Below are 26,726 nucleotides of genomic sequence, written 5' to 3' on the forward strand. Positions count from 1 at the left end.
TCTGACCATAGTGAGACAGGCAGATGGTTTGTGGGACCGACGCCAGCTGGGTGTTTCTGTAAGTGATTGCCTATCTCCTCTGTGCCCCAGCTCTCGGCTTGATTAAGAGGTCAGGAGGAGGCGGCCACAGCACGAGGCCAGAGCGTGCATGATATACAGCCAACCTGGCTGTCGCCTAGAAACAGCTCGGCAAAGGGGCCCAAAGACAAATCAATTTATAATCCGCAAGTTTGGGCCGGGGAGCATTGGCTGTTATTAAAACACACAGTGTGATGCTTTGGGTTTGTTTTCCCAAATGCCATTCAGTTCTTTTAACTTTGACCTCACATCAATTCCTTTCTTTTTTTAATAGGACAGTGTCTTTTGATAAGCGACGATTCTCTGCAGGTGGGATTCGGTGGGGTGGGTGAGTCAGGAAGGCTGACAGGAGAAAGAAGGGTTCAGGAAAATCTGAGTAAGGTCTGCTTTCCCCTTACTTCACTTGCTGAGTTATAACGGTACACCCAGCACTGTGCTGAAATGGATCAAAAGGTGAGTGCTCCTTCTGTCCCAGACTGCAGGAGGTTCACCTGCATGAAGCAGAGCATGTCAGGGATGCAAAGGGTCAAGATGAGAGGTGCAGACGATGTGAATTTTTGCAATGGTTAGAGGGGTGGTCCCAAAAGGCTTCCAAGAGGAGGAGGAACATGGTGTAGGTGGGATTCATGTAGATAAAGAAGCAGGGCTGGGAGAGATGACCCTCACCATTTGGGTGGCTTTAGGAAAGCCTTACCCTGTCTATACCTTGGCTGTCTTCATCTTTGTTTGTCAGAAGAGCATAGGGTGGGGAACTTTCCAGATAGGCTGTTCAGGGTTAAAAAGACTGAACAGGACACTGAGGGCCAAGGAAGCATTGACCTGGCTAGAATGAGCCTTCAGGCTCCGCTCATCGATTTGCCAATTAAATCCCATTCTTACATGATTCTCAAAGCCGACCTGAACAACCCCTGGGATGGTTGCCTGCTGGCCACATCTTCCTCCACTTATGTCTACTCCACAGGCCCATCTGCTCAGTGACAGATTCTGGTCAGCGATCCTGGACTGAAACTTCACCCTCCCTCCTCATCACTGACACGAGCATTGTGCTCCCCAACTTCAGACCTATTTAGTAAATATTTCCTGTGTACCTACTTTTAGCAGGGCCCCAGGGTAAAAATAGCAAAAGAACTAACATTTATGATTCAGTTTGCCTTTTTTCTCAGAGAGCTTGCAAACTTCATGGAGTGGAGTTAAAACATAAATACATGAATGAAAATGCTGTATGCACCACAAGAGGTATAAGCAACAGGGTAGGAACTAGGGAGGGAGCTCTCACTTCTGGGTGGAGGAACTGGGGGTAGGTTTCCTGGGGAACACTATGCAGTCCAATAGGGCTTGAAATTGAGGTCTAGGTTTTTTCTAAAACCTCATGTGATGAGTGGAAATCAGGAGTAGAGGCTGACTTTCAAATTATTTCATGTATTTTCATTGCTAAAAGCGACCAGCTGAATGGATAAGACCATTTAAAGTTGGGAGAGTAATTCCTATTTTACCTAGAACCCTCCCAGTTTACATGTTATTATTAATAAAACTATTTTTAATTCTCAAAAATGTCTTGGTTTTAGCAATGTATTATGCAATCATTTTAATTGTAGATGATGCTTTCAGAAGTTTTAAGATAATAATGTTGTATCAGCTGTCTGTGTAGCAATCCACGCGGTGGACCCTGGGGATGGGAGGTTTGTTTTATTGTGCTTCTCAACCAACAAACATACACAAAGAAATCAACAATGAGAAAAAGCCAAGGCACCCAGTTTTGTGGTGGACACAGGTGGGCATACCAGACGTATCCATGACTGAGGCCCATGATGATACACTGACTGATCGCCAGCAATCTATTAGCACACTTCAGCCACACTCAATCTTGCTTTGCAGATAAACATGGTCTGTGATGATTTTACAGCACTGTTAAGGTGCTGGGGGTTGTTCTTCATTTATTACTTGACTAATAAATACTTTAATTACACTTAATAAATAATGTAAGCAGGGCTCACTGAAGTGGTAATTCTTTAAATTAATTATTAACTGCATGCAAAAGGCTGCACTGCCAGTACCACTAAAGGAAAATTCAGCCCTTAATCTAAAGTGATTATTCATTATCTGGTATAAAGGCTCCATTTGCATATTATTAGGGAAATAAACTTTGGCCTCCTTGGCAATACAGATAGATCTCAAAGTCCGCACATTATGAATCTCCAAATGCTAAAGCAATGATAAACAATATGTAATAAAGACTCCAGTTTATAGCTTTATAACAGCTGGTTTTTGATTTCCCAAATATATTACAATGATAAAGTGACCAGTTAATGTATAAGCTCTTTGTGAAAGGTGGTGCCTACAGATGGTCGACTGATAGGAAACGGTAAATGTGCAAACTGCTCACTTCCCTTGAGATTGGAGCCATAAAATGATCTCAATAAGATATGAGAAGAAAATCTCCAATTAACCCTTCTCTCTGCTGCAATCCAAATGTGGGACTGCATATAGTTGTTATTTTTTTCCCCCTCATGAGTCTCTTTGCTCTATTCTGTTTCCCATCTTCCCACTGGACAAGTGTGCTATCCTGAGATTGCTGTCTGCCAGACATTGTGGTATCCTTGATTCCATCCTGGGACAAAGAGACCAGGTAAGGTTATAACTAAAAAGGAAAATGATTTCTAAGACCAGAAAGAAACGAGTTAATGTGCCTTTATATTCCCTAGCTGGGCATTTCCTCCTTGAGCCTATGTATTTCCAGAGGTAATGCCTGGTCCCAAGAGCTATGATCAGGGAACAAGACACAAGGAACAGCTTCCCGCATCCCAAACCACATAGTGCTGGGAGGAAATTAAGGAGCCCTAACCAGAGAGCTTTCCTGAGGAGGGGGAGAAATCTCTCTTCCTTGGCTCCTTCTGGTACTAAGTGGGTATGGGGAAGAAGGAGGCTGGAGCCAGGAAGCCAGGGACTCATAAAAATGGTCCCAGTCTCAAGAAAGCAGGAATGAACTTCCCTCTCCTCACTCTCCATCCCATTATATTTGTCTCTCTGTATCTCATTTCTGGATGACCTCTTTCCAGTGACCTTCCCTAATCTTCTAGTCATCCTGGCTTTCACCTACAGCGTAGGCAAGTCAACACTGCACTGACTTGTGTGAGCTGGGGAAGGGGTTACCTGAAGAGGAGTCCTGTCCTTCAGGTGAAAATTATTGCAGTATTGTTGCAAATATTGGAAGACTTTGCAAACTGCCTATCACATTTGCATTAGTCAGCTTAGGCTGCTATGATAGATTGGATAACTTAAAAGAGTTATTTCTCACAGTTCTTGAGGCTGGGAGGCCAAGACCAGGTGGCAAGTGTGGTTGTGTTTTTGGTGAAGGTCCTGTTCCCTGCTTGCAGATAGCGATCTTGTCACTATGTGGAAAGAGACAGTTCTGGGCTCTTCTTCTTGTAAGGAGACTAATCACAACGACCATGCATACTGCATTGCCTTTTGAAGGGAATAATTAGTAGTTCATGAATGAACACGTTCCCCTTTTCATGTCACCACTAGGACTTCTCTGGACATTTTTTTAGTCTAAAAGGAATTCTAAGAGTAGAAATTTTAGGCATACTGCTATTCAATGGGACACTATTTTGGAGAGAAGGGAGCCATCTGCTTCTTGAAATCATGCCACAAAGGCAGTTACCTACTCCTCACACATAATCTGTAGCTTGGTGTACTACAAACTACAATTAACGCTCACATATATTATTGCATTTAATCTTTCCACCATTCCTACAAGTTAGGCTGGCACAATGATTATACTTGTTTTAAACATGGAAAAACTGAAGCACAGAGAGGTTGTGTAACTCCCTAAGTTTAAACAGCAAGTGAGGGAAAGTCCCATACGTCAACTACAAGCACCTTTGTTTTGAGCCCTAAGGAATAAACAGTTGAATCCTCTACCATAAATGTCTTTCACATCCTATGGAAAACCATGTCAATCTGGCAAGATCAGAAAGATTCACCTGCATTATTATTATTATTATTATTTTTTTTGACAGGCAGAGTGGACAGTGAGAGAGAGAGACAGAGAGAAAGGTCTTCCTCTGCCGTTGGTTCACCCTCCAATGGCCGCCGCGGCCGGCGCGCTGCGGCTGGCGCACCGCACTGATCCGATGGCAGGAGCCAGGAGCCAGGAGCCAGGTGCTTTTCCTGGTCTCCCATGGGGTGCAGGGCCCAAGCACTTGGGCCATCCTCCACTGCACTCCCTGGCCACAGCAGAGAGCTGGCCTGGAAGAGGGGCAACCGGGACAGAATCCGGCGCCCCGACCGGGACTAGAACCCGGTGTGCCGGCGCCGCTAGGCGGAGGATTAGCCTAGTGAGCCGCGCGCCGGCTGCATTATTATTTTTTTTTTTAACTACAAAGTTCCCATCCACCTGCCCATCATTTTCTTATTGTTCGAATCACTCACTGATGAACACATTTAAGAAATATTTTGGAAGCACATGACTTGGTGCTAGCCATTGTACTAGGCACTGGCCATCTAATCTGAATTTACAAAAGGAAATTGAACCAATGGATTGTTCACTGAATTGACTGGGTGATCCAATTACTTTGATATGGGTGGAGACTTCATGAGAGATTCTTCCACTTTCTCAATCTCCAGAGGGCTCTAGAAGGGGGGTAGGTTCTTAAAAAGCTACAGACTCACAACTACCTGTGAGGCTCATGATTGGCTCCTGCTCATGAAGAGAAGATCCTACGATTTCTTATTGTAGCTATTAGGTAAGATGTAACATAGAGAAACTGACTCCTGCACTATTTAGGGAATGTGTGCTTGCACGCTTCAAAGAGACGCCTGAGCAGGTCCGATCCGGCCTTCCCATCAGAGGCACCTCACTCTCATTCTTCTTTCAATACAGGCAGCTGATCTTGCCTTCTTTCCTCCCTTGCGATAGCCTTGCTGCAGACACACAGCCCAAGTACAGCAGCAGCCAAGCCAGGAGGAAACCTAAGCTGAGGACAGCATTATCCTTCACGACACTCATAATTCAGCAGAATTTTTTTCTGACTCATTTTGGGCCTGGGCCTGAGCCAGGCTCAGAATATCAAAGCATGTAGGCGCCAGGGAGGAGGTAGTTCAGACACTCAGTTTGCAGAGGGGGCCACCGAGGCCTGGGGTGGGGGGATCTTGCCCACACTCACACAGTAAGGCTCCAGACACCCAGGCCAGAGCTCCCAACTTGTCTTCTATTCAGGATGCTGTTGGTGCATCGGAAAATTCTGCAGCAGAACTTGAGGTTGTTTGGAAGCACGGCAGAAGCCTGCCTGTGAATGCAGCAGCATCACCGACAGGCTCACAGGGGACTCCAACCTGCTTTGTTTATGACAAAGTCAACATTGGAAAATTGGTGACACTTGCTCTATTGTGCTTTCACTTTCTCTTCCTGGGGCCACTTTACCTGTTCCAGGTGATCTTCTCCAGGTATGTTCTCGTGAATTTCCTTCTTTCCACAGGGCATAGACCCTGGAAAAACCTCTTTCACTTCCCTCTCCCCCATTTTAAAGATATTATGTTATTTATTTGAAAGGCAGAGTGACAGAAAGAGAGGGAGGCGGGGAGTTAGGGGAGGGAGAGGGAGGAGAAAAGGGAGAGGGAGAGGGGGAGGGGGAGGGGCAGGGGGCGGGAGAGGGGGGTAGGAGAGGGAAAGGGGAGGAGGAGGGAGAGGGAGAGGGGAAGGGGAGGGGGGTGGGAGAGGGGAAGGGAAGGGGGAGGGGGTGGGAGAGGGAGAGAGAGAGGGGGAGGGAGAGGGAGAGGGGGAGGGAGAGAAATATTCCATCTGCTGGTTCACTCCACAAATGGCTGCAATAGCTGGGATTAGACTGGACTGAAGTTGGAGCCAGAACTCCCTCTGGGTCTCCCACATGGATGACAGGGGCCCAGGTACTTGGGCTATCCTCTGCTGCTTCCCTAGGTACATTATCAGGGAGTGGGTGGGAATCAGAGCAGCTGGGACTCAAACCAGAGTTCTGATGCAGCTGCATCAGGTGATAACTTTCACCCACTGCACCACAACACCAGCCCATTCTCCTTCCCTTTCAGAGCTCCCTTGCAATCAGGTGTCTGTTATTTCAAAGAAGGACAGGGAATACATAGAAAATAAGGGCTGAGTGGCAACAAGTACAGGGGGAAACTATTAATTTAAACCATCAATGAATCTCATAGTCACAGGCCAGGATTTAGACTTTAGAGCCAGGAGATTTTCCCAAATTGTTTTCAAAATATGGCCATATGAGATAACTTCCTAAATTCTTGATAGATGGAATTAAAAGACAAGTTTATTTTGGTGCAAAAGTTCTGAAGTCCATGCCATAGTTTTTTCTCACAATATGTATTTTCAATGAACTTTTTGATGTCCTCTCATATAAAACCATACATTTTCCAGTATGGCTGGCCATGTGTTGACATTGTATAGACACAGCTTAAAATTTCCACAACCTGCTATCAATAGAGACAGGAGACAGCTAAGATGTAACCCAAGGCAGATAGTCAGGAACACAAAGGACCCAAAAAACTCAAGCCTGAAGGAGCCTCCAGCCTGACGTGCAGAGAGATATGCCAGAAACAAAATGGCCCCACTACTCAAAATCAAAACAGAGAAATGAAAAGAACAGAATGCAGTGGCAGCTGGACCCATAGCTCCAGACACCAACACCCCAGCAATGAGACAGTGGGACTAACTGACACATTTGCAAAACCCTGTACAAACTTCCTCACAACCCAGAGGATATAAACACCTGACTTTCCCATATGGGCCACCTCTTCTGGGGGCCCCTCTACGTGCTTCCAGGAACTTTTGTTTTTGCTTTCTCTTTTTGCTCAATAAACTTTTCTTCCCACTCACCCTCCATCATCCATACTCCTCATTCTTCATGGTCATGGGACACAAACCCAAATGGCTAAAACTACAGATTCCTCCAACAGTATTCTCCAAGCCCCATATCTACATATCCTGGGTAATGTAGATGACATCGTCAGTGTATATGGGATGTAATGATTTTATCCATCTGGCCTAGGGATGATTCTTTAACAAATAGAAACTTAGAAAAAATATAATACTGGTAATAGCTTCCTTTATTGAATACTTACTTATAGTGGGAACTGTGGTAAGGGAGATTCTCTGTTTGTTTCACTTTTTAATTTTTATACAAAGCCTATCACATGTTGAAGTTTTTACCTCCAAGATATCAGAATGTGATCTTTTTTGGAAATAGGGTCAATAGATATAACTAGATATTAGCTAAGATAAGATCATACTGGAGTTTGGTGGACCCCTCATTCAACACAACTAATATCCTTATTAAAGGGGCTATTTGGACATGGAGACATGAAGGGGAGGATGAGATCAGGGCCATAGAGGATGCTTCTGTTTGACAAGGCAGGCCACAGACTGCCTGCAAACCACCAACAGCTAGGGGAGTGGCATGGAACTGGTTCTTCCTCACAGCCTCAGAAAGAACCAATTCTACCCACCCCTTGATCTCAGACTTCTGCACTCCAGAACTCTGAGACCATCAGGTTCTACGGGTTAAGCCACTGAGTTGGTCAGAGCAGAGTGTAAAAGTCAAGCAAAGCCTCTGCGCAGCGTTACCCTCATTCTATCAATAAGGAGGCTCAGAGAAGTGAAGCCACTCGCCCAAGGTGCACAGCTGGTAAGGGGCCAACACAGGATTCAAACTCAGTTCTGCAAGTTCTGCAGCTTTTCCCTGCACGACCAGCCAGATGTAACGGGAGTTCTCCTCAGCCTGGTTGTGGCAGCCAGACACCCCCATCGCTAACCCAGCACCCAGAGGCCACTCCTCTATTCGTCCTATATTTTTCCTCTGTCAGAAGTTAGCAGAACCCCAAACCAAATGCCAAGAGCTGACATTAGAAAAATAAGGTTTCCCACTTCAATCTTCTCATTTTATTTTATATGCTTAGCCCTGCCTGGGAATGCATTTGAAACACTCAAATACAGTGCATGTTTTCACACTATTCTGACAGAGTGAATCCCTAATCAGAAATGGGTGAGAAACAATTCAAGTTTAAAACTAAAGTACCCCCTCAATTATGAACTCTGTGTCCAGAGGACACCCCCCCCTTCCTCCTGGTATCCATCCATGCAGACTACACACACACACACAGAGAGAGAGAGAGAGAGAGAGAGAGAGAGAGAGAGGCATGCACACGTATGCACTAATGCACAAAAGTTGAACTTGGCCCTTTGACTGAAGCCAAGCAGACCAGATTCCTCTAGGGCCTCCTCATCTTACCATCTACCCAGCACTAAGTTCCAGTGCTCCCACCCTCAGGAGCATTCTCCACCATCTGTCCTGAAGCCAAGACCCATGGTGGTCCTGCTTCCACAGCCATGGTGTCCCTGTGTCAGGGTTTTGACTGGGTGGGGAAAGAGGGAGCCCTAGGGCAGCACAACAGTTGCCAGTTTGGACCTGATTCCTTTTCCAAATCATTTAAATCTAATGTCCCTCTGCAGGACAGCACTTGTAGACTTATCCTTGGAATCTCTGCATGAAAGGGCCTCTTCTCAATATTTCCCAAGCTGAGAAATTATGTAAAACTATATTTGAAAAAAGAGACCTTGTTATTTTCCCAACCAGTTAGGCTGGAACATTGGCATGACTAGGATGTAGTCAAAGAGAGCCAAGTAGAAGAGGAGAGAACATAATTGTACAAAAGAAAGGAGAGTCAGGAGCCAGCAGAAGCAGGGCAGCTGGTTCCAAACCAATGGTCCAGCCTCAAAGATCAGGCAAAAACAGGAGGCCAGAAATGGGGAGGGAGATCAATACCAAGTCAAAACATAACGCAGCACCAACAAGGCAGCCTTGGTATTCCTCTTACAGGAAGCTCTTTATTCTCCCAGATAGAGTAGGGATTAACAGCCAAGTCCTAGGGCAATGCCAGCTCAAGACCCAAGAACTCAAAGTGCCTGTCATCCTGGATTCTCATTTACAACTCCAGGTTACAAAAGGAACAACTGTTTCACTTTATTGCACAACATGTCTGTATCCCGGGTGACTCCTTGTGTTTTATCTTTGATATAGTTTTTTTTTTTTTGACAGGCAGAGTGGACAGTGAGAGAGAGAGAGAGAGAGAGAAAAGTCTTCCTTTTGCCATTGGTTCACCCTCCAGTGGCTGCCGTGGCCGGCGAGCTGCGGCCGGCACATCGCGCTGATCCAAAGCCAGGAGCCAGGCGCCTCTCCTGGTCTCCCATGCAGGTGCAGGGCCTAAGGACTTGGGCCATCCTCCACTGCACTCCCGGGCCATAGCAGAGAGCTGGCCTGGAAGAGGGGCAACTGGGACAGAATCTGGCGCCCTGACTGGGACTAGAACCCGGTGTGCCGGCACCGCAGGCGGAGGATTAGCCTATTGAGCCGTGGTGCCAGCCTTGATAAAGGTTTTGTTACCTCATTTATAGGTGAAATAGAGGCTCCCAGTGGCTAATTTACCAAGTGTCATGTATCTCTTCCGTGATTGTGTCCAAGTCCATTTCTGCATGTCCCATTCTTAGAACTCTGCCTGCTTTAGAAGCTGCGGTATTTAGACCCTGTTCTTTGTGGGTCCACTGCCCACTGACTGGGCATACTCCCACTTAACTTCTGATGTGAACATGTTGTCTGGTGCCTAGAGAATCCTTCTGATTTCTAACAAGCTGGAACAGTTTTGCTGAGAAGCAGTGAAAGGAAATCCTGGCTACCTGGCTTCATGACTGTGTGATTATAGTCCTGCAATTAGCAACCACTGACTGACCTGGCTTGGGGGGTGTGTGGTAGAGGTGAATGGAGCATTAATGGGCAACCACATGAGATGTACTGTATGTATTGGCAAATGTCGCTGAGAATTGCTTCTGGATTTGATCATGAACAAAAGCAAGAAGTTGAAAATCTTTAAAACCATGTCTATGGGAAAAGAACAGGCTAAGCTGCCCAAGGAGACCTAAATTCATGCCCTTCGGGAAGTCCCAGCCACCTATTTTTATTAATTTTTTGATTTGACCAGCTTGTAAAGGTCTCTCTTTAGTGTCCTGTAAGCCACCATATTATAACTGGATTTGTATCATGTCAAAGTAAACCCCAGAAAAGGGAAATATTCCGTAAACCAGTCACTGCACCTTGAACCTAACTTTCCAAAGCTAAATTGCTCTTTTATAAGGAAGTGATTTTGCTCAGAAGAACAAAGCATGGGATCTCCAAGGATTGCTCTGTGTAGGGCAGAGCCTGTGGGAGACTCTGCTAGGTGTGAATGGTGAACTGGCATCATTTCTTTCCCTGGAGTTTTCTCTTATCTTTTGGGTCTTTCACTCTGTGATCCCTGTGCCTGCCCACAACCCCAACACTGTGCTAACACGAATAGGGTGCCATCCCTTTTCAGACTGCACCAAAGGTAGGCAAAACTCTTTGCTGTGTTTTTCCTTAGTAGTACATCATGGAGACCAGCCTATACTATTTAGATAAATATGTGTACTATTTTATTGGTATCTCTTCCTCACTAGGCTCTAAGAATCACAGGAGCAAGAGCATGGTTGGTTGTGTTCATTCCTACATCCTGTGCACCCATCACAACACATTGTAGATGCTCAATCAATAACTACTTGTTGACATTTTTCAAAATGCAGACAACATGAGAAGCAGTAGAATTTCTTTTCCAAATGCTTTACTGAGCACCAAATCCCTTATTCTAATCAAAGCTAATGACATGCTTGAATCTGATCAGCAAACCAGGTACTTTTATGTGGATTTCTATGCCAGGACTGTTTTTCCATTTCATCTTGAGATGCAAGAGGACCTTGGGGTTATATAGGCTCATTGAGAAAATTAAGGAAATATAGTACAGAAACTGCCCAGTGCCTGATGTAGGAAATAATGCACTAGATGGGTGTCCCTCATGGTTCCCTGCTGGATTCATAGACAGTTAAGTTTCTTGGCATCAGAGACTCAGGTTCCTGTAGGGCTTCCTATCATAGAACAAACACAAGCCTTTAGTTTCCATTTTCTTGCTGACAATGAGGATACTTTTACTCTTGGAATGACATAATTCATTCTCAACTTGTTTGAGTGGAAGTGGTGGTGTTTCACCTCCATCAGGACAGGTAGTTTTTAAACAGTTTCTTTGGTTATTATAAATTTTATTAAATTACCAGAGTCTTATGACAAGATGTCTTTCATTCACAAATTCACTCTTGCTCTTTCTCTTTCTCTTGTACACACAAGAACACAAATGAACACACAAACACACACCACACCTTTCTTTAAAACTGCCCCTGAACTCTCTCAAACCAGATGGAGATAACAGTAGGTGAATCCTCTTCACTGTGGACATTAATATTTTCCATGCAAACAGGCACTCTTGTGGTTGTAATAATAATAGTAAGCCCCTTCTTCCCCCACCCCCACCCCCCATCTCACACCACGATCTGCCTCAATCAGTCATGCAGAAGGATGCTGACTGGATGCCTGTTGTCAGAGGAATGATTTTAGAGATTTAATTCAAGTGATTTTATTTAACCAAATTCAACAAACATACATCAACACCTACCATAGGCAAGTTAATTTACTACATTGTATACTTGCTGGATGTCTGTTCTTACTGTTCTATGTCCTTGAAGGTGCTATGCTACTGTTAATTTCTATAGTTTCAGAGCCTAGCACAGTCCCTAGGTTTTTTTTTTTTATTGTGCAGTATTTTACTTGATGTAGGACTGAAGAGAGAAGGGTGACAGGAAACCAAGGGGGTATGCATATTTAGAACCCAACTTTTCAAGGTCCTTGGAAGGCAGTAGTGTTTCACATACACCAACAATGGGCATTGTGCTTCTTCTGGGAATTGTTATCATGCAAGAAGTTACTTATTGTCTTCGAATCTCAGCATCCTCATCAATAAAGTGGGAAATGCTGGGTGATTTTGAGGGCTAAGACATTGACGATGTGGTTAGCAGGGATTCCAATGTAGTGAGCACACAGTATGAGGACAACAGCTGCCTGCTGTTGGTTAAGGTGGATGCTGGTGGCTAAGTTCTTTTAGTGTGGGTCTGGTGTGCATGGGAAAGACAGATAGGGGCCAAGTGGGATGGGGGTGGCTAGGGGCCGGAGGATGTGGTGACTCCCAGATGGGAAACTTGAATGGGACAGGGACTTTACCAGTGTTTCCATCATGGTGCCATACCTGGCTTTTGGAGAGGAGCTCATTTGCCCATCAGCAGGAAGAGAAAGTAGCCTGGGTTCCTGGGTTAATGACTATCTCCATGAGATGGGTTCCCACTGTCTGAAAACAAGGATAGGTCAGCTCTATGGCCCCACTCTCTTTTCTTCTCCCTTGGGCTCTGAAGATAACAGCAGTGTCTTAGTTAATTCTCTCTCTGGTAGCTTTTTACTAATTTTGGAGTTCAACATCAGCCCTCAAGGACCATGCTAGAAAGACAATATGAATGAGAGGGAAATGGAAAGAAGATAAAAAGGAAGGACAAGCAGAGACAAGTTTGTGTGTGTACATGCATGTGAGGCATTGAAAGGGAAGATAGGGCAATAGAAGGAAAAAAGAACTCCAGGGGCAGGCATGTGGTGCAGCACTTAAGACACCACTAGGAACAATTGCATCCCATTTTGGAGCATCTGGGTCCAATTCTCAGCTCTTCTCCTGATTCCAGCTTCCTAATAATGCACATCTGGAAGGCAGCAGGTGATGGCTAAAGTACTTAGGTTTCTGAAACCCACATGGGAGACGTGGATTGTGTTCTCAGTTCCTGGCTTCAGCCTGGCTCAGTCCTGGTTGTTGTACGTATTTGGAGGATGAACCAGTGGTTGGAAGATCTCTTTGAAACAAAATAAATTTTAAAAGAAAACTCCAGCTTCTGCTTTCTCCTTCCCAATGTTTCCTAAATTCCTGAGTAAGGGATCAACATATTTTGAGAGCAAAGAAGTTCAAGTGTATCTTTCATTTCCATTTTCCCCTTAGTTCGACAAAACCAAGTCCCTTCTCCCTGACATTTGCATTTTGCTGTGAATACACATCTTTTAGTTTTATCCACTATCCTTTCTCAGTTTGGGGTCCTATTGGCCCCTCCACTTTGCTTTAATTATCTAATTACTGAAGCTATCCCACTTATTTACCCAGGAAATCAGGGCTGTAAATGCATGGATTTATCAGTATCTCAATCACCTGTCACTTCTGTGGAACAAAAAAGGAAGGCAATGAGAATGCTGCAATTTGTTTGAATCAACATGCTTCTCCCAGTCACTTCAATATTTTCAAACTCCTCTATGAGCAGATAAGAATTGTGGGATGAAGCCCTGGGAGCAGAGAAGAGAAGAGTGATGGTGGCAAACATAGTGAAGACTGTTTGGAAGGGTCTTCTCCTGTCTCTGTAGGGTTGACCTGTAATGTTTTCTTGATTTTTCCTAAAATTCTTCCCTATTCAGCTCTCCTTTTTTGTAGAGGGAACACATTCATTGTTGTCCCTATCTAAGAGATGCAAAGGGCTATAGGGGCATCAGAGGACAGAAAGGTATTCTACAGATCCAGCTGTTCCTACACAGAGAACTACACTAGTTTTCTGGAGTCACCTGGAATGAGTCCATTTTCTCATTAACCTGAATGCCCCTGATGTAACTAAAAAAAGCTAGTTTTTAAATATGTAAATGATATTATTTTTTGCAGTCATTTCTCATTCACTATTCTTGGCATTTCACTCCAATTTATCAACTTCTCCATTAAAGGGTGGTACCTCCAAGTTTAATACAAACTCCAATGGTGTCACATTCATGAAGGGCAATCACCCCCCTCTCTCTGGGTATGGAATCACTGTTAATAGAAACCCCTTGTATGTCCTGTTTCACTGTTAACCAAGTCATCCCTACCACATGCTTCCTTGATGTTCAATTTCTTAGAAACCTAAGCACAGGAATTTGTATTTAGCCTTATAAATTTTAAGTTCAATTTGGCCTGTTGTACTAGCCATAGCAACCCATTTGTATCAAGATATACCTCACAATATATTTACCACTTTACTTAAATTGTAGTTTGTTGTAGTCTCATCCTAGCTATTAAGGCTATTAACTGCAACAGTGTTCATATAGATCCCTGAGACAATCCTCTAGACACTACCCAATGGGTTGCTATTGCTCTATTAATCAGTATTTTCATGTCTCAGTCAATGGAAAACTCTGGCACTGGAAGGTCGCAAGGGCTCCATAGTTGTTGATATTCTTGGTATAAAATAAGAACGATGGTCAGTCTTACCAAAATTGTTTTAGTACTATGCCAATTTAGAAGAGAGCTCAGTGGAGTATAGGCCCATCTACAACTTAACAATTTGTATTTTTTGGTGTGTGTGATATAATACTAGCTGATGAGGTACTCACTTTTCAGACATACATTGCTCACCAACACACTGTATAATAACAGATGTAATTGACCTTTTCTCCAAAATAATTTAGAACACTCATTTCCTTTGCCTTCATTTTGGCTGATATCTTCATGCTAGCATATTTCTACCTATGAACTTGGTCAAAGTAAGTTTATCTGCACGACTTCGAAGAGTCTGCTTCTTCTCCACTTGGCAGCATGTGGTAAATGAGGGTATTTCTGGTATGATTTATTGTATCACCTTCCAGGAAACTCTAACTTCAGAGACGACCAGATTGCAGAAAACTGTATATTAAAGTTCCTCTTCCTATCTCTGGGCCCAGGTGGAGAGGACAAATGGATTCCTACCTGACTACAAAATATGATATATTATTATAAACAGAGTCTTGAATTATAGAAAATACTAGTTAGCATAATTACATTACCATATTTTTATATGGAGATTATTATTCAAATACCAAACAGGCAATCTTCCATTGGAAAAAAAACCAATAAACACTCGCAATCTTGACTTCCACTGTTATGGATGTCATAGTATAAAACAATTTTAAAGTTTAAAACCCATTACATTACAAGAGCTATTCACTTCAAGTAGGTGGCAATTTGCTTCTTTTTTTCATCCCACGTTTTGATAGCTATTCACCTCTATCAATTCTTATCTTGCCCATTCTTTAGAAACCAATTGCAGTTTAAAAAGTGCCCATCTATTTCTGATTGAAATCTTCACATGCTGGTTTCTTAAACTATTTTTCAATCTCTTAATAAAATAGATTGCCTCCAGGCTGCCAGTTAGTAAACCTGCTAACAATGCCCTGATTCCAAGTAGTGCTTGGGCTCTAGGGTGTTCCCTGCATTTGATTCTGTCCAACAAATTTCAGGTTCCCAGTGGAGCTATCTGCATGTGCAAACAGTTTAGTGGATGAAGCTTATTTAGAATGGTATGATCAACAACAACAAAGCTATGCAGGATTTCCCGATTAAATCGAGTTAATCTGCTTCTTTAGTTCATGAAATATAAAATAGGTCTTCCAACTTTTCCCTTAGTTAACAATTTTTGATGTCAGCATTTCAGAGCTGTCAAGACTGAGTTTCTCCTCCTCTTGGGGGACAACCTCCATTTGTAAGAGGGACTCTCAACCTATGGGACTTGGAGCAAATACTTCTTAAGGATCCATTCTGAGGCTAGAAGTGAATCCAATCAAGGAAGAGAAGATAATGTCTGCCCCCAAAGACTTGTATAGGACATAATCTACAAAGTTAAGGGGGATGTTTAGATACGGGATCCACTGTGATGAGAAGATGTAAGAAATAAGGGTTGAGAGAGTGGTTCCCAAGCCCAAGAATATCCCACAGAGATAGGGAAGAGGACCTGTTAGGTGGAGAAGACAAGCTGGGTTTGAAGAAAGCCACAAACCCAGGGATAAATGTTTTGAGCATGAAGTGAATTGAAGGCATAGAGAAGGTGGCCAGACCAACCCCTGTCCCTTTCCCATCAGCCACCTTTCCCCTCTCACAGGAGGAAACACCATACTTCATTTCCTTTTTAAAACCATGGCCATCCACAGCATCCACTCAGGATCTCTATGCATCCCATAGCCTTTGTCTTGTTGTTAGACAGGGCTTGAATGTCGTGGGACCTTAAACTATATCCCTGTCTTTTTTGAGGGGCCTGCAGTCCCTCAGATAGTAATTTAGTTTGGATCATATTTATTTAAACTTTTTACCAACCCCCAAATACAGATATTAGGAAACTTTACAATAACGCATAAAATAATGTATTGATATCTGTCAGGAGCAGGGTGCTGCATGTTCTCAACTGTCTTGATCCTTTCAGCCCAGTCACAGGTACAAAGTAGAGAAGTGTGATAGAAAAAGGTAGGTACCATAGAGAATAGGATGGAGCTCTGCTGTTTCAGAGCTAAACAAAGAGAACACATTCATATGAAGAATTAGGGAGCTGAATGCATTTGAGATGACTTAAAAATGACTAAAGCTTTTATAGTCAGCATAGAAGAAGGTAAGGGACAAGTATAGACAAAACCATGGACAGATGCAAGCTGAGATTACATTCAAGGCAGGCTCTGTTTGGATAACAGTATAGGTAACACAATTTATCAATTATAAAATAATATCTATTGCATGCTCTCTCTCTTACAGGTACAGCATTATGCTCTGTAGAGGTACTATTTTGCATAATTCCTACAACAGCACATGATAAGGTCTTTGTGGGGAAACTGAGGCTTGGGGAGGCCAAGGAGTTACCTGTAGACCCTCAGTAAATGTTGGAAGCAAAACTCAAACCTTAATCTACATTGAAAAGGGTGTGGTTCATGGGAGGTAAAGATGTATTTTGAGGACGCAAAAGAAAAAAGTTGATGGATACCATCTCCAGAGTGAAGAGAAGGTAAGGAGGGGGCTAGAGACCCTCTGAGTGTCGCTCCCCCTCTTCGTGGAGGAACGACACTAAGCCCTGCCTAGGCTTCATATCCGAGTCACGGCCCCATTATGTCGCTCCCCCTCTTCATGGAGGAATGACACTAAGCCCTGCCTAGGCTTCATATCCGAGTCACGGCACCATTATGTCGCTCCCCCTCTTCGTGGAGGAACGACACAGGACCCTGCGCTGTTCTTTTGTCTGCTCGGCCCTCCCCGGGTTTGCTGCTGGTTCTTCCCGGGTTGGCTACTATCCCTTCCACCTCCGTGGAAGGGCAGTTCCCCCTGGCCACATTCCCCACTTCCGCAGGGGAGCGGCACACTGCCAGCCGGCTTTCTCGGGGGGCTGCACAGGTGTTCCCTCAGATGTTCCCGGTGCATGCCGTCTCTCTCCTCCTTTATAGTCCTCCTCCGCCAATCCCAACTCGGCTGCCCACACGCCGAGTACGCTGCTCTCCTCCAATCAGGAGCAAGTCCTACAGTTTATTAGCTGAACTGGAGGCAGCTGTGCGGAAGCTGTTTACTTCTCTCCCAGCGCCATATTGTGGGAGAGCAGATGCATAGAACAAGTCTTAATTCCAGTAACTCAGTCTAGTCCGGATTGCTCCCCACATCTGAGCTCTTATTTATCTATCTATTTTTGCACAAATAAATGTTCCAAAGGTGTTTGTTAGCTAATATATAGGAATTAAAATCCCACATAAACTCTTGCACCTAAGGTTGGATTTCATGGTTCAAGGTCAACTGAGCTGAGAGAGGCATGGTGGTGCAGGCTATGCCTAAGGCATCATCAAATCACATAATGGGACCACATGATTCCCACCAGGCTTCACAGAGCATCCACAAGACCCTGTGCTGGGGAGACTAAAATGCTGAACACAGGCAGTTGGTTTGTGTGTGGAACAATGTGGGAATTGGGAACACATCACAGCTGACTCACAGGGTCAAATTCAGGATGAAAGTTTGGGGCTTGGATGTTAGGTTGTGGCATGGAAACTAGAATTGCTGATTCCTCCTGGCTCTGCCTCCCCTGAGCCACTGAGGCTGTTTTTCAGCCTGGAGGTCAGATGTCCTGACCTCTTGTGTTAGGATGCATGTCCCAGCTGCCTCCCTAGCTCGTGGCAATCTGTGAACCTGGGTGGGGTCTGATCAGGCACTGAGTATTCTGGACCACTTGTTAATGAATCGCCTTTTTAGTCTTCTATAACTCCAGATGCTTCATTCAGTCACCTGGTCCCCCCTGCCCCTGCAGCCTTATCATTCTGCACAGGAGTGTCTTGTCATTTTCATTCCTTCATTGCCATGCAGAACACTGCACAGGGAGGGTGCCATGCTGGGAGTGTTGTTATCCTTTCTAACACTGCTATTTTTATTATAAAAGATGGGGAACTAGTAGGAGGTTAATGGCTGCTCAGAATAAAAACAAATAGTGGCTAAGATCAAATATTCAAACGAGGCATTGTCTTGCTGGGGAAATGATAGTCAACAGCAGAAGCTTTGTGCTCATCTTCCTCTTTGACTACATAAATCAAGGGCTGTGTGTACTCAGCTCCTTGCATCAATGCTGCCTTCTATTGTCAGGTGACCTAACAAAAGACTCTTTAGGAAAAAGAGAATTCTCCAATGGTCAAGGGCAGTTTGTTTCTTCCTCTCAACCTCACACTTCCCACTGCCTTCATTGTACGCAATGGATCATTGTCTTGGGTTGATTTCCCTGGGCCCCTTGCAAAACCTAGTCCTTGAGCACTAAGGGATGAGTGATCAGGGCTGGTCATTAGCTGTAGGCTGTAGCTGATTTGTGGGTAGGGCTTAATCCATCTGCTTAAAGCACCTACACATATCATTGTATGCATGACTTACAGATTCTAACTGTGCCATTCACTTAGGTTGAGGGGGTACCCTAACCTCCTGCTTTCTAAGCTCCATGCCCCCCAACCATTCTGCTTTTTTGCTAAGTGGTTTTCACAGAAAAGAGGAAAGAGAGCTAACATTATTTGGGTCCATTCTATGTGCTAGGCATTGCAAAAGGTGTTTTGTCCAGTTTACTTCTTTTGATAATCCAGCAAGGTCTTACTATCTTCATTTCACTGTAAAGGCTGTAAAGACACTGAAGCGCAGAGAGATTTAATGAATTACCTAAGGTCACTGAACTGGTAAGTGAGGGCCCAGGGAGCTTGCACTAGTCAGAAAATGCACACTCACACACAGAACACCATTCCCTTGCAAAGCTTGTAAATCCATTTTTCTTTATATAAAATCTGAATTCTTTCAACTTCTCTTGAAAAAGAGAGCCAAACAGTGATTGTCATGTTACTGTGGTGGTTAGTAGTAGAGTTGCAATGAACTTTCCAGATCACTAATCCAGCGTTCTTTCTACAGCTTCATTTATAGCTGTTACATTTGTTGCATATTTGTTACAAGGATTGGAGAAAAACAATAAACATGGTTCCTACCCTCCCAGCACAAACAATATCTATAGAAATCGATCTACCTTGCTGATCAGCTTTATATCTTGTCTAATTTCTAACCCAGATGAAATGTTCTATGACTTTTTTTTCCAAATAAATGTTAAGAGATCTAAAGTAGATGGTGTCAGGTTTTCTACTTCAGTCCTCATCGTCCTCCTAATACTACTGTATCATGCCGGGGTCCTAAACTATCTTCCTGGAGTCCCTCCTTTCCCTGAAATGTTATCCACATCCAGCCAAAGGGGAGCCATTGAACATGGGCTCACACTGGGCAAGAACTAAACATGGTCTCTCAGCTGCCCATTGCACCTGTCAGCTCCACTGATCCTCAAATCTCTTCTTTGTAGCTAATGAGCAAACTCCCTTTTTACCAGCATAGAAAGACCACCCACCTCTCCAAGTCTTCTGTCTCTGGATTTCATTCTGATGCCCTACCCACTTCCCATCTATAGTTCTCTTCCACAGAGGAGCCAGTCCAATTACTCTAATCCGTGGTGATGTCTCCCTTCTCTCAAAGCCTTAGTTGGTGCTATTATGTTATCACAACAGTCATATCATTTCCCTTGTGTAAGTTTTGTTTATGCAACTTGATTTATAGCTAGGACATTAAAGCCACGTCTTTTGCTTTTCTCTAAGCCCTTGTAGGAAATATCCAACAAATATAACGGCTAAAATGATGCTGTAGAAAGAAGAAAAAACACACTGTCATTCATTCAAACTCTGCTAACCAGCTATGTGATTTGGGGCAAGTCACATAACTATAACAGATTATTTTCCCATTTGCAAAAATGATGATGTGTGAGCAGTGGAATTTAAGACCTTTTCCAAAGTTGAAACTATACTTTAGTAAAGTGATTAAACATTTGAAGAGATGAAGTTGCAAAGAAAGACCCATTCCCAACGTGAATTGCCTAACATACACATGGTCTGAGAATAGCTGCTGAGTGTAAAATACATGAGTGGAGGAGCAAGAGGTAGCACAGTCAGTTAATTAAAGCAGATTATAGAGTTTCCATAAAGCCTGAAAAATTCACTGGGCCAAGGCAACCTGTTCCTCAAGGAAGTGCCCTTAATTCTTTAGGGAGTAATGGAAAGAACTTTAGGGGGTAAAGGGAATCAGGTTATTTGTGTTCCACAGTCAGAGACCTTTGCTGGGCTTGGTTACAATGGCAGATCCCCCACACTGCTGAGATTCAAACTTAGCAACTCCAGGGGAGCCACTGAAGGAGACTTCCAGGTACCTCAGCATGGGACTTGGCTCAGAGGATCAAGCTCAAATACTTTCATTTTCTTTTCTCTCTGGACTCTTGCCAAAGACTAGACTATATTCATGAGGCTGAGGTGTATACAAAAATACAAATCAATTCTATTTTATAATTATTAGACCAGAGAGACCTAATTGGGGTTCTTAGGAGCTGCCTGCTCTCTGTTATACCCAGGTTCAACAGGTGGGAACTAAGGGATGGGCTAGGTTTCCTCCAAGACTTGCCCCGTGCTCCCTGGGGAACCCTTAGGAATGGGCAGGAAGATGGTTCACCCTGAGCCTTAGCAACACATTCTGCTTGCAGAGGTTCACCTCTCTCAAATCATATTGCTCCAAGACTGACTTCTGCCTGGCCAAAGCCAACCTCTAACACGGGCAGGTCTTAGCTGGGACTGTGGGCTCATTACAGTCTCTCAGCTTGATGGATTTAGCCTTTAAAAATCTAACAGTGAGTATTCATGAAATAATTGTATTTTCTACAAAATATTAAAACTCACATCATTTTATAAGATAATTTTAAACTCAATGATACATTAATGGACATCTCTTCCTGCCAATAAGTATATTACTTTAACACCATTGTCCTGTTTTCCCTTTTCTTCCATTATATAGTGTCTTTTTGGTCAGGATCATTTTTTCTCCAAAATAAAAGAAGTAAAGTCTGCTTTCTACCCTTCCACCTTCTCATGCCCTGTTTAGTCAGTGCACTACCTAATACTCAGTCTTCTCTTCCAGGTAGGTGCCATTTACAGGAAAAGTATGTGGATTTCTCCAATGAGAGCAACAGATGCCCATCTCTTCTTAGAAACCTAGAACCAACAGTAAGGGAGTCATCAAGAGCTGGAGCTCAAACAAGAACTACCATTATGTCAATCTGAGTGACTTCCAAGATTAATCTCTATGTGTCTCGTGTTTATTAACTTATTTAACTTATTTACTTTTCTTAACTTTGGTAGCAAGTGGGATGGGGTCTTTTGTGAATGCCATCTCAAGGATGGGTTCCATTCTGTCCTTTATTTTATTTTATTTTATTTTATTTTTTGACAGGCAGAGTTAGACAGTGAGAGAGAGAGACAGAAAGGTCTTCCTTCCATTTCATTTCCAGTTCATTCCCCTAATGGCCGCTACGGCCCGCACTGCACCAATCTGAAGCCAGGAGCCGGGTGTTCCTCCCGGTCTCCCATGTGGGTGCAGGGACCCAAGCACTTGGGCCATCCTCCACTGCTGTCCCGGGCCACAGCAGAGAGCTGGACTGGAAGAGGAGCAACCGGGACTAGTACCCAGCACCCCAACTGGGACTAGAACCCGGGGTGCTGGCGCAGCAGGCAGAGGATTAGCCAAGTGAGCCATGGCGCCAGCCCCATTCTGGCCTTAAACTTGCTCTTCCCTTCTGTTCATTCTGCCTACCCAGACATGCCATACCACTATGACATGGTCCCCTCCTTTCTGCTTTTCCAATTGTAACCCATATTTCAGGAGCAATTTAGGGCTTATGCGCCCAGGGCACCTCCCTAACCTCCAGCATCTAATGGGTGACTCTTTCTACCACCCTCAGGAACTTCTGTCTCCTGAGAGTCTGTGATGGCTACTGTCAGAGCTGCTTGTAGCTTTACATTCTTTTTTGCCATCTCTCCTTCATACTGCCAATTTTATGTACAATTTTTCTGTTTTAATTCTGCAAAGCACACCTTTATTTTACAGTTATGGTTTGTGGTCAACATTTTATAGCTTCTCAAACATGGATCATTTCTATCTAACAATCTGAAGAAGTGACACTGTGCCCTTGGAAGATGTTGTTTTATTTGGGTTGGATATAATACTGCTAAAATATATGCTATCTCATGGGACTGGCTGTGCTGTGGGTTTTCCCTGTAAATATTTAGCTTCCATCCTTAATTCCCAGGCCAGTGCTTCTCATGTGGAATGACACAACTTCCAGAAGTTGTGCAGGTGCAGTAGCTGGGTAATTTACATATAATCTCTCCCTCTGGGACTCCCTTTTTAGTAGGGTGAGTGTCTTACATGGAGTGATTGGCCTTCAATCCAGAGAGACTTGCTGGAAGCAGTGAAGTCTTTCTTTTTGGAACACACTGGTGTCTATTTGTCAAAGTCCTTTCATTCATATTGTTTCAGATATTCACTGTGCCCTTGTGGGAATGGTAGGGCAGTTATTTTATCCCCATTTGACAAATGAGGAAAGTGAAGCCTGGAGAGATATGATGGCTTGCTTAAGGTCACATAGTTGGCGGCCAAGCTAGGACCAGACGCCAGGTCTCTCGCCTGAGCTATCCTCTTGGCAACACACACACAGTGATGCTCTGACAACCATCTGTCTCTTCACATCATTTTATTTCTAAAATATGATCACATTTCTAATCCAATTTAATTCTCACAAGAGGCCTGGGAGAAACTCCTGGATGGGGGTTATCTGAGTCATGATTTCCAACCTGCAGCTAGGGAAACACACACAGAGACTTAAGAGACTTTCTTAGTCACATGTGGATCAGTGGATGGGGTGGGACACAGCTTGACCCACAGGTCCTCCAGGTGGAACTTTGACACCTGTCTGCACACACATTGAGTACTTCAGACATTGGTCTCCCTGCTTCCAATAATATTAGGTAGAAAGCATGAGAGTCAGAGACAACTTCAGTGTGGTCTTCAATGGAAACACTGCCATTCAAATGAACCTATCACTTGGTACTGACAGGCAGGTGTGCAAGTGGTGTGGTCCCCTAGAAAGAACTGGAGGTTGATGTGTGTGTGTGTGTGTCAGGGGGGAACCCTGGGCACAGAGCCAGGGTAAGAGCCAGGCCTCCTGATTTCTGGGACAGTGCTTTTATTCTAACCCCACTGGTAGAAGAAGTCAACAGCTTTCCTCATGAAGAGAAATTTAGTGAGTAGCAGATCAAAGCTTTGGTTTCCCCATGACAAGTACAAAGAATAACTCCCACATTCTTCCAGTGTAAGAGGCTGGAGTGTCCATTTTCCAGCCACTTATGTCCCCCAGCAGGTATCTTAGAATGACTTGGCTACTATTAACTGGGTAAAATGACCCACAGTCTTAACTCAGCCAATACAAATATTTCTACAACTCCGTGTTAAAGAAAGAATGAATACATTTGGCATCTTAAGAGGTGCAAGGAGGCTGTTGTAATGTGGTCATTCCCTGAGGGAGGATAGCAGATGGATCGATTTCCTGCTGTTGAGTTGGGTGGTCCAGAATCTGCAAAGCAGGGGCTTCCTCACATAGGAATAAGCGACTGACACAAGTTCCCTGGGGCAGAACCAGGATCCTGGGACAGCACTCTGCTTCTCTTAGAAAATGACCAACTTTGTTCAAGGGTTGTTACTCTATTGAGTATAAGATTAGTTCATTCAGCTGTGGTTTTTCAGTCCTACAATAAGAATGTATACCACTTGAAAGTCAATTTATAAACCAACAGTCATCTAATATGTGACTAGCTAATGTAAAGTCTAGTGAGGGAGGCCAGTACTGTGGTCTAGTGGGTTAAACTGCTGCCTGCAATGCCAGCATCCAATACAGCCACTGGTTTGTGGCCCTGCTGCTCCACTTCTGATCCAGCTCTCTACTAATGACCCAAGTGTTGGACCCCTGCAACCCACCTGGGAGACCAAGATGAAACTTCTGGCTCCTGGCTTCAGCCTGGCCCAGTGCGGTCATCTGTGAGTAAATTAGCAGATGGAAGAACTCGCCCCCCCCCCCCATTTCTCTCTCTCTCTCTAACTCAGACTTTCAAAATAAATTAATTAATCTTTGACACAGCCTAGTGAAAGTCAGAGATAAGAGCGTCTTCTGCCTTCTGGAAGCCTACACTCCAGTTGAAAGTCATGAATCCACACTTAGCAATCTGAGCTAACAATGACAAGAAGTGGCACTCAATGAGGGATAGGAAGATTGGCACTGGTTGCTAGGAAAGGGAGAGTTTCAGGAGAGGTGAAATAGTCTGGAAGAATCTGAGGAGGAGGTGGAGGAAGGACTTGAGTTGAGGAATGACTGCAACATTGCTTGGGGATAGGAGGAGCGGTCATGGAGGTGTACCAAAGGTAAGAAGAGAGGTACAGGTGGGGCTGGCAGGAGAGTTGGATTGATCACTTTCCTGAAACACACTCCTTTTTCTTCCCAGGGATATACTCTCTCTCAATTACAAAATAACTACAGAAGGGAGTGGGTGGCTCAGGACAAATTTGCTTCCCCTTTCAGGGGCTCAAGGAGCATCCCAGATGGCAATGAATGAGAAACACTGTTCTGGAGTGGAAGGAGAGCCCACAGTTTTTCAGACAGATGGAATACTCCCTCCCCTCTCCTCCCCTTTAATATATCAGGACAGAGTTACCTATCTATAGGAAAGACCTGAAGTGAAATGGTGGAAACTGGGTTTTTGTTTTTAAGAGATCTATATGAGGTTAATGTAATGTTTGTCAACTAGAAAGCTCTAGACAACTACCATACTTCAGGGTTTGACTGAGAGGCCAAATTCTAAGACAGGCCACATTATTAGAAGGTATGTATAGTATTTTAGTGAGTACACTTGCATTGTGTGTATCCTTAGAGATAAACGCTCTATGAAATAACGAAAATCCTGTCCCATGGGACTTCTCAGCCAAGTCCAGCCACTGTTCTTAAGACAACCTATTCCACTGATATATTGGAGACGCATCTGAGGACTGGAAGCCTCTTGCTGTAAGGTTACAGTTCTAGAGTATAGGAAGCTATGGAATCAGGGTTGAGAAGAAAGGAGAAAGCACTGGGAGGTCAGGTAGAATTCATACTTGCTTTGCCTATTTGCAAAGTTCAAAGACTGTACTTGGTGCCCTCATCAACAGTTATTATTTTTCTGTCATTATTGAATTGATAGGTAATTATTGAATAATTACCTATCTCCTAAATCATTAATATAGGGCTGCAAGGCCATGTAAATTTAAGACTGAGTTGTGGAGGACCAGCATTTGGATGAGATATTACCATTGCTGGGGTCATTTTGCTCCTAGTATATTTGAAGCATCTTTTGAGATCTTCTGTTTATACTCCAAACATCACAGCTCCTAAGAGAGACTATATGTGCAAATGTGACCCTCTGAGATCAGAGTTGGCTTTGCCATTGGGTAGCCATGTCTGGGATGTGGTTGGTGAATTATGGTCTTCCATGAGGATTTGCTGAATGAATAGGAAATTCAGAAACAATCACTTAATGTCCCTGGGCTGAGTTTCTTCTTTAAAACAAGAGAATTAGTCCCTAGAAGTCTCAATTGACAGGGCTTCAATAGGATAAAGATGAGGTAATGGGGTTTAACACACTTTAAAAGTAAAAAAAAGTTCTGTAGAAAAACAAGTGGTTGCTATAGCAAACTGAATTGGACAAACCTATGACTAGGACCCTAGGAGATTTTGAGTCTTGTCCAACTCAGCTCATAAACAATAAATCTTGGGCAGTCTCCTACCTTCCCAGAGCCTCAGTTACTTCATTTGTAAACACATGATAATAGAAAGTGTTTACTTCACAGGGGGTGTTTTGAAAGTCAACGGAGATGATTATGAATTGCTCCTTTCTGATGACCAATGAAAAATTTACGGGTGTCCAACTTTTCATGCCTGCACTCAGCTGCAATTTAGGCAAGTTTTCCCCTGGAGAAGGAAAGCCTTTATGGGGAGCCCCAGGGCCTGCTGACCCTCCCTCCTTTCTTCCTGCCACTGGTCAAACACACCATGTGTTTCCCATTAGCCTCATCTTAGCATTCCCCCTCTGCCTGTGTTCCCTGCAATTATGGCTCACCATCTCCCGGATGCAAAGTCTCCATAGAATCCCAGAATATTAGAGCTGGATGGGATCTCTGAGTCTGCATGAGAATATTGAGGTTCAGAAAGTTCGTGTTGCTATTTGGTGGCCAAACCAGAACCAGATCTGAGGTTCAAGTTTAGTGTTCTTTTTATTGCACTTCATCTTAGGCCTTTTCAACATTGTACTTTTGAAACCTATATTATTACAGGAAATCCCATCTGCCCATGATTTGGCTATGATTCATAATTGATGCTGTTATATGAAAGCATTGCCCTCCTTCTCTCTACCTATTTCTTT

The 26,726-nt window shown here is 43.8% G+C and overlaps 1 long non-coding RNA gene across 2 annotated transcripts in view; it reads left to right on the forward strand.

Moving 5' to 3' along the window:
* The first annotated feature begins 4,896 nt into the window (after positions 1-4,896).
* The window catches only part of LOC138844028 (uncharacterized), a 142,717-nt gene continuing 120,887 nt past the window's right edge, over positions 4,897-26,726 (forward strand). For both annotated transcript variants that reach the window (XR_011379348.2, XR_016214044.1), the window contains exon 1: positions 4,897-5,526. This is a non-coding gene — a long non-coding RNA (uncharacterized LOC138844028). The remainder of the gene's footprint in view (positions 5,527-26,726) is intronic.

This window comes from Oryctolagus cuniculus, chromosome 10, assembly GCF_051225735.1.
Source record: "Oryctolagus cuniculus isolate XC-2025 breed Fujian yellow rabbit chromosome 10, ASM5122573v1, whole genome shotgun sequence".
Classification (NCBI taxonomy): Eukaryota; Metazoa; Chordata; class Mammalia; order Lagomorpha; family Leporidae; genus Oryctolagus; species Oryctolagus cuniculus.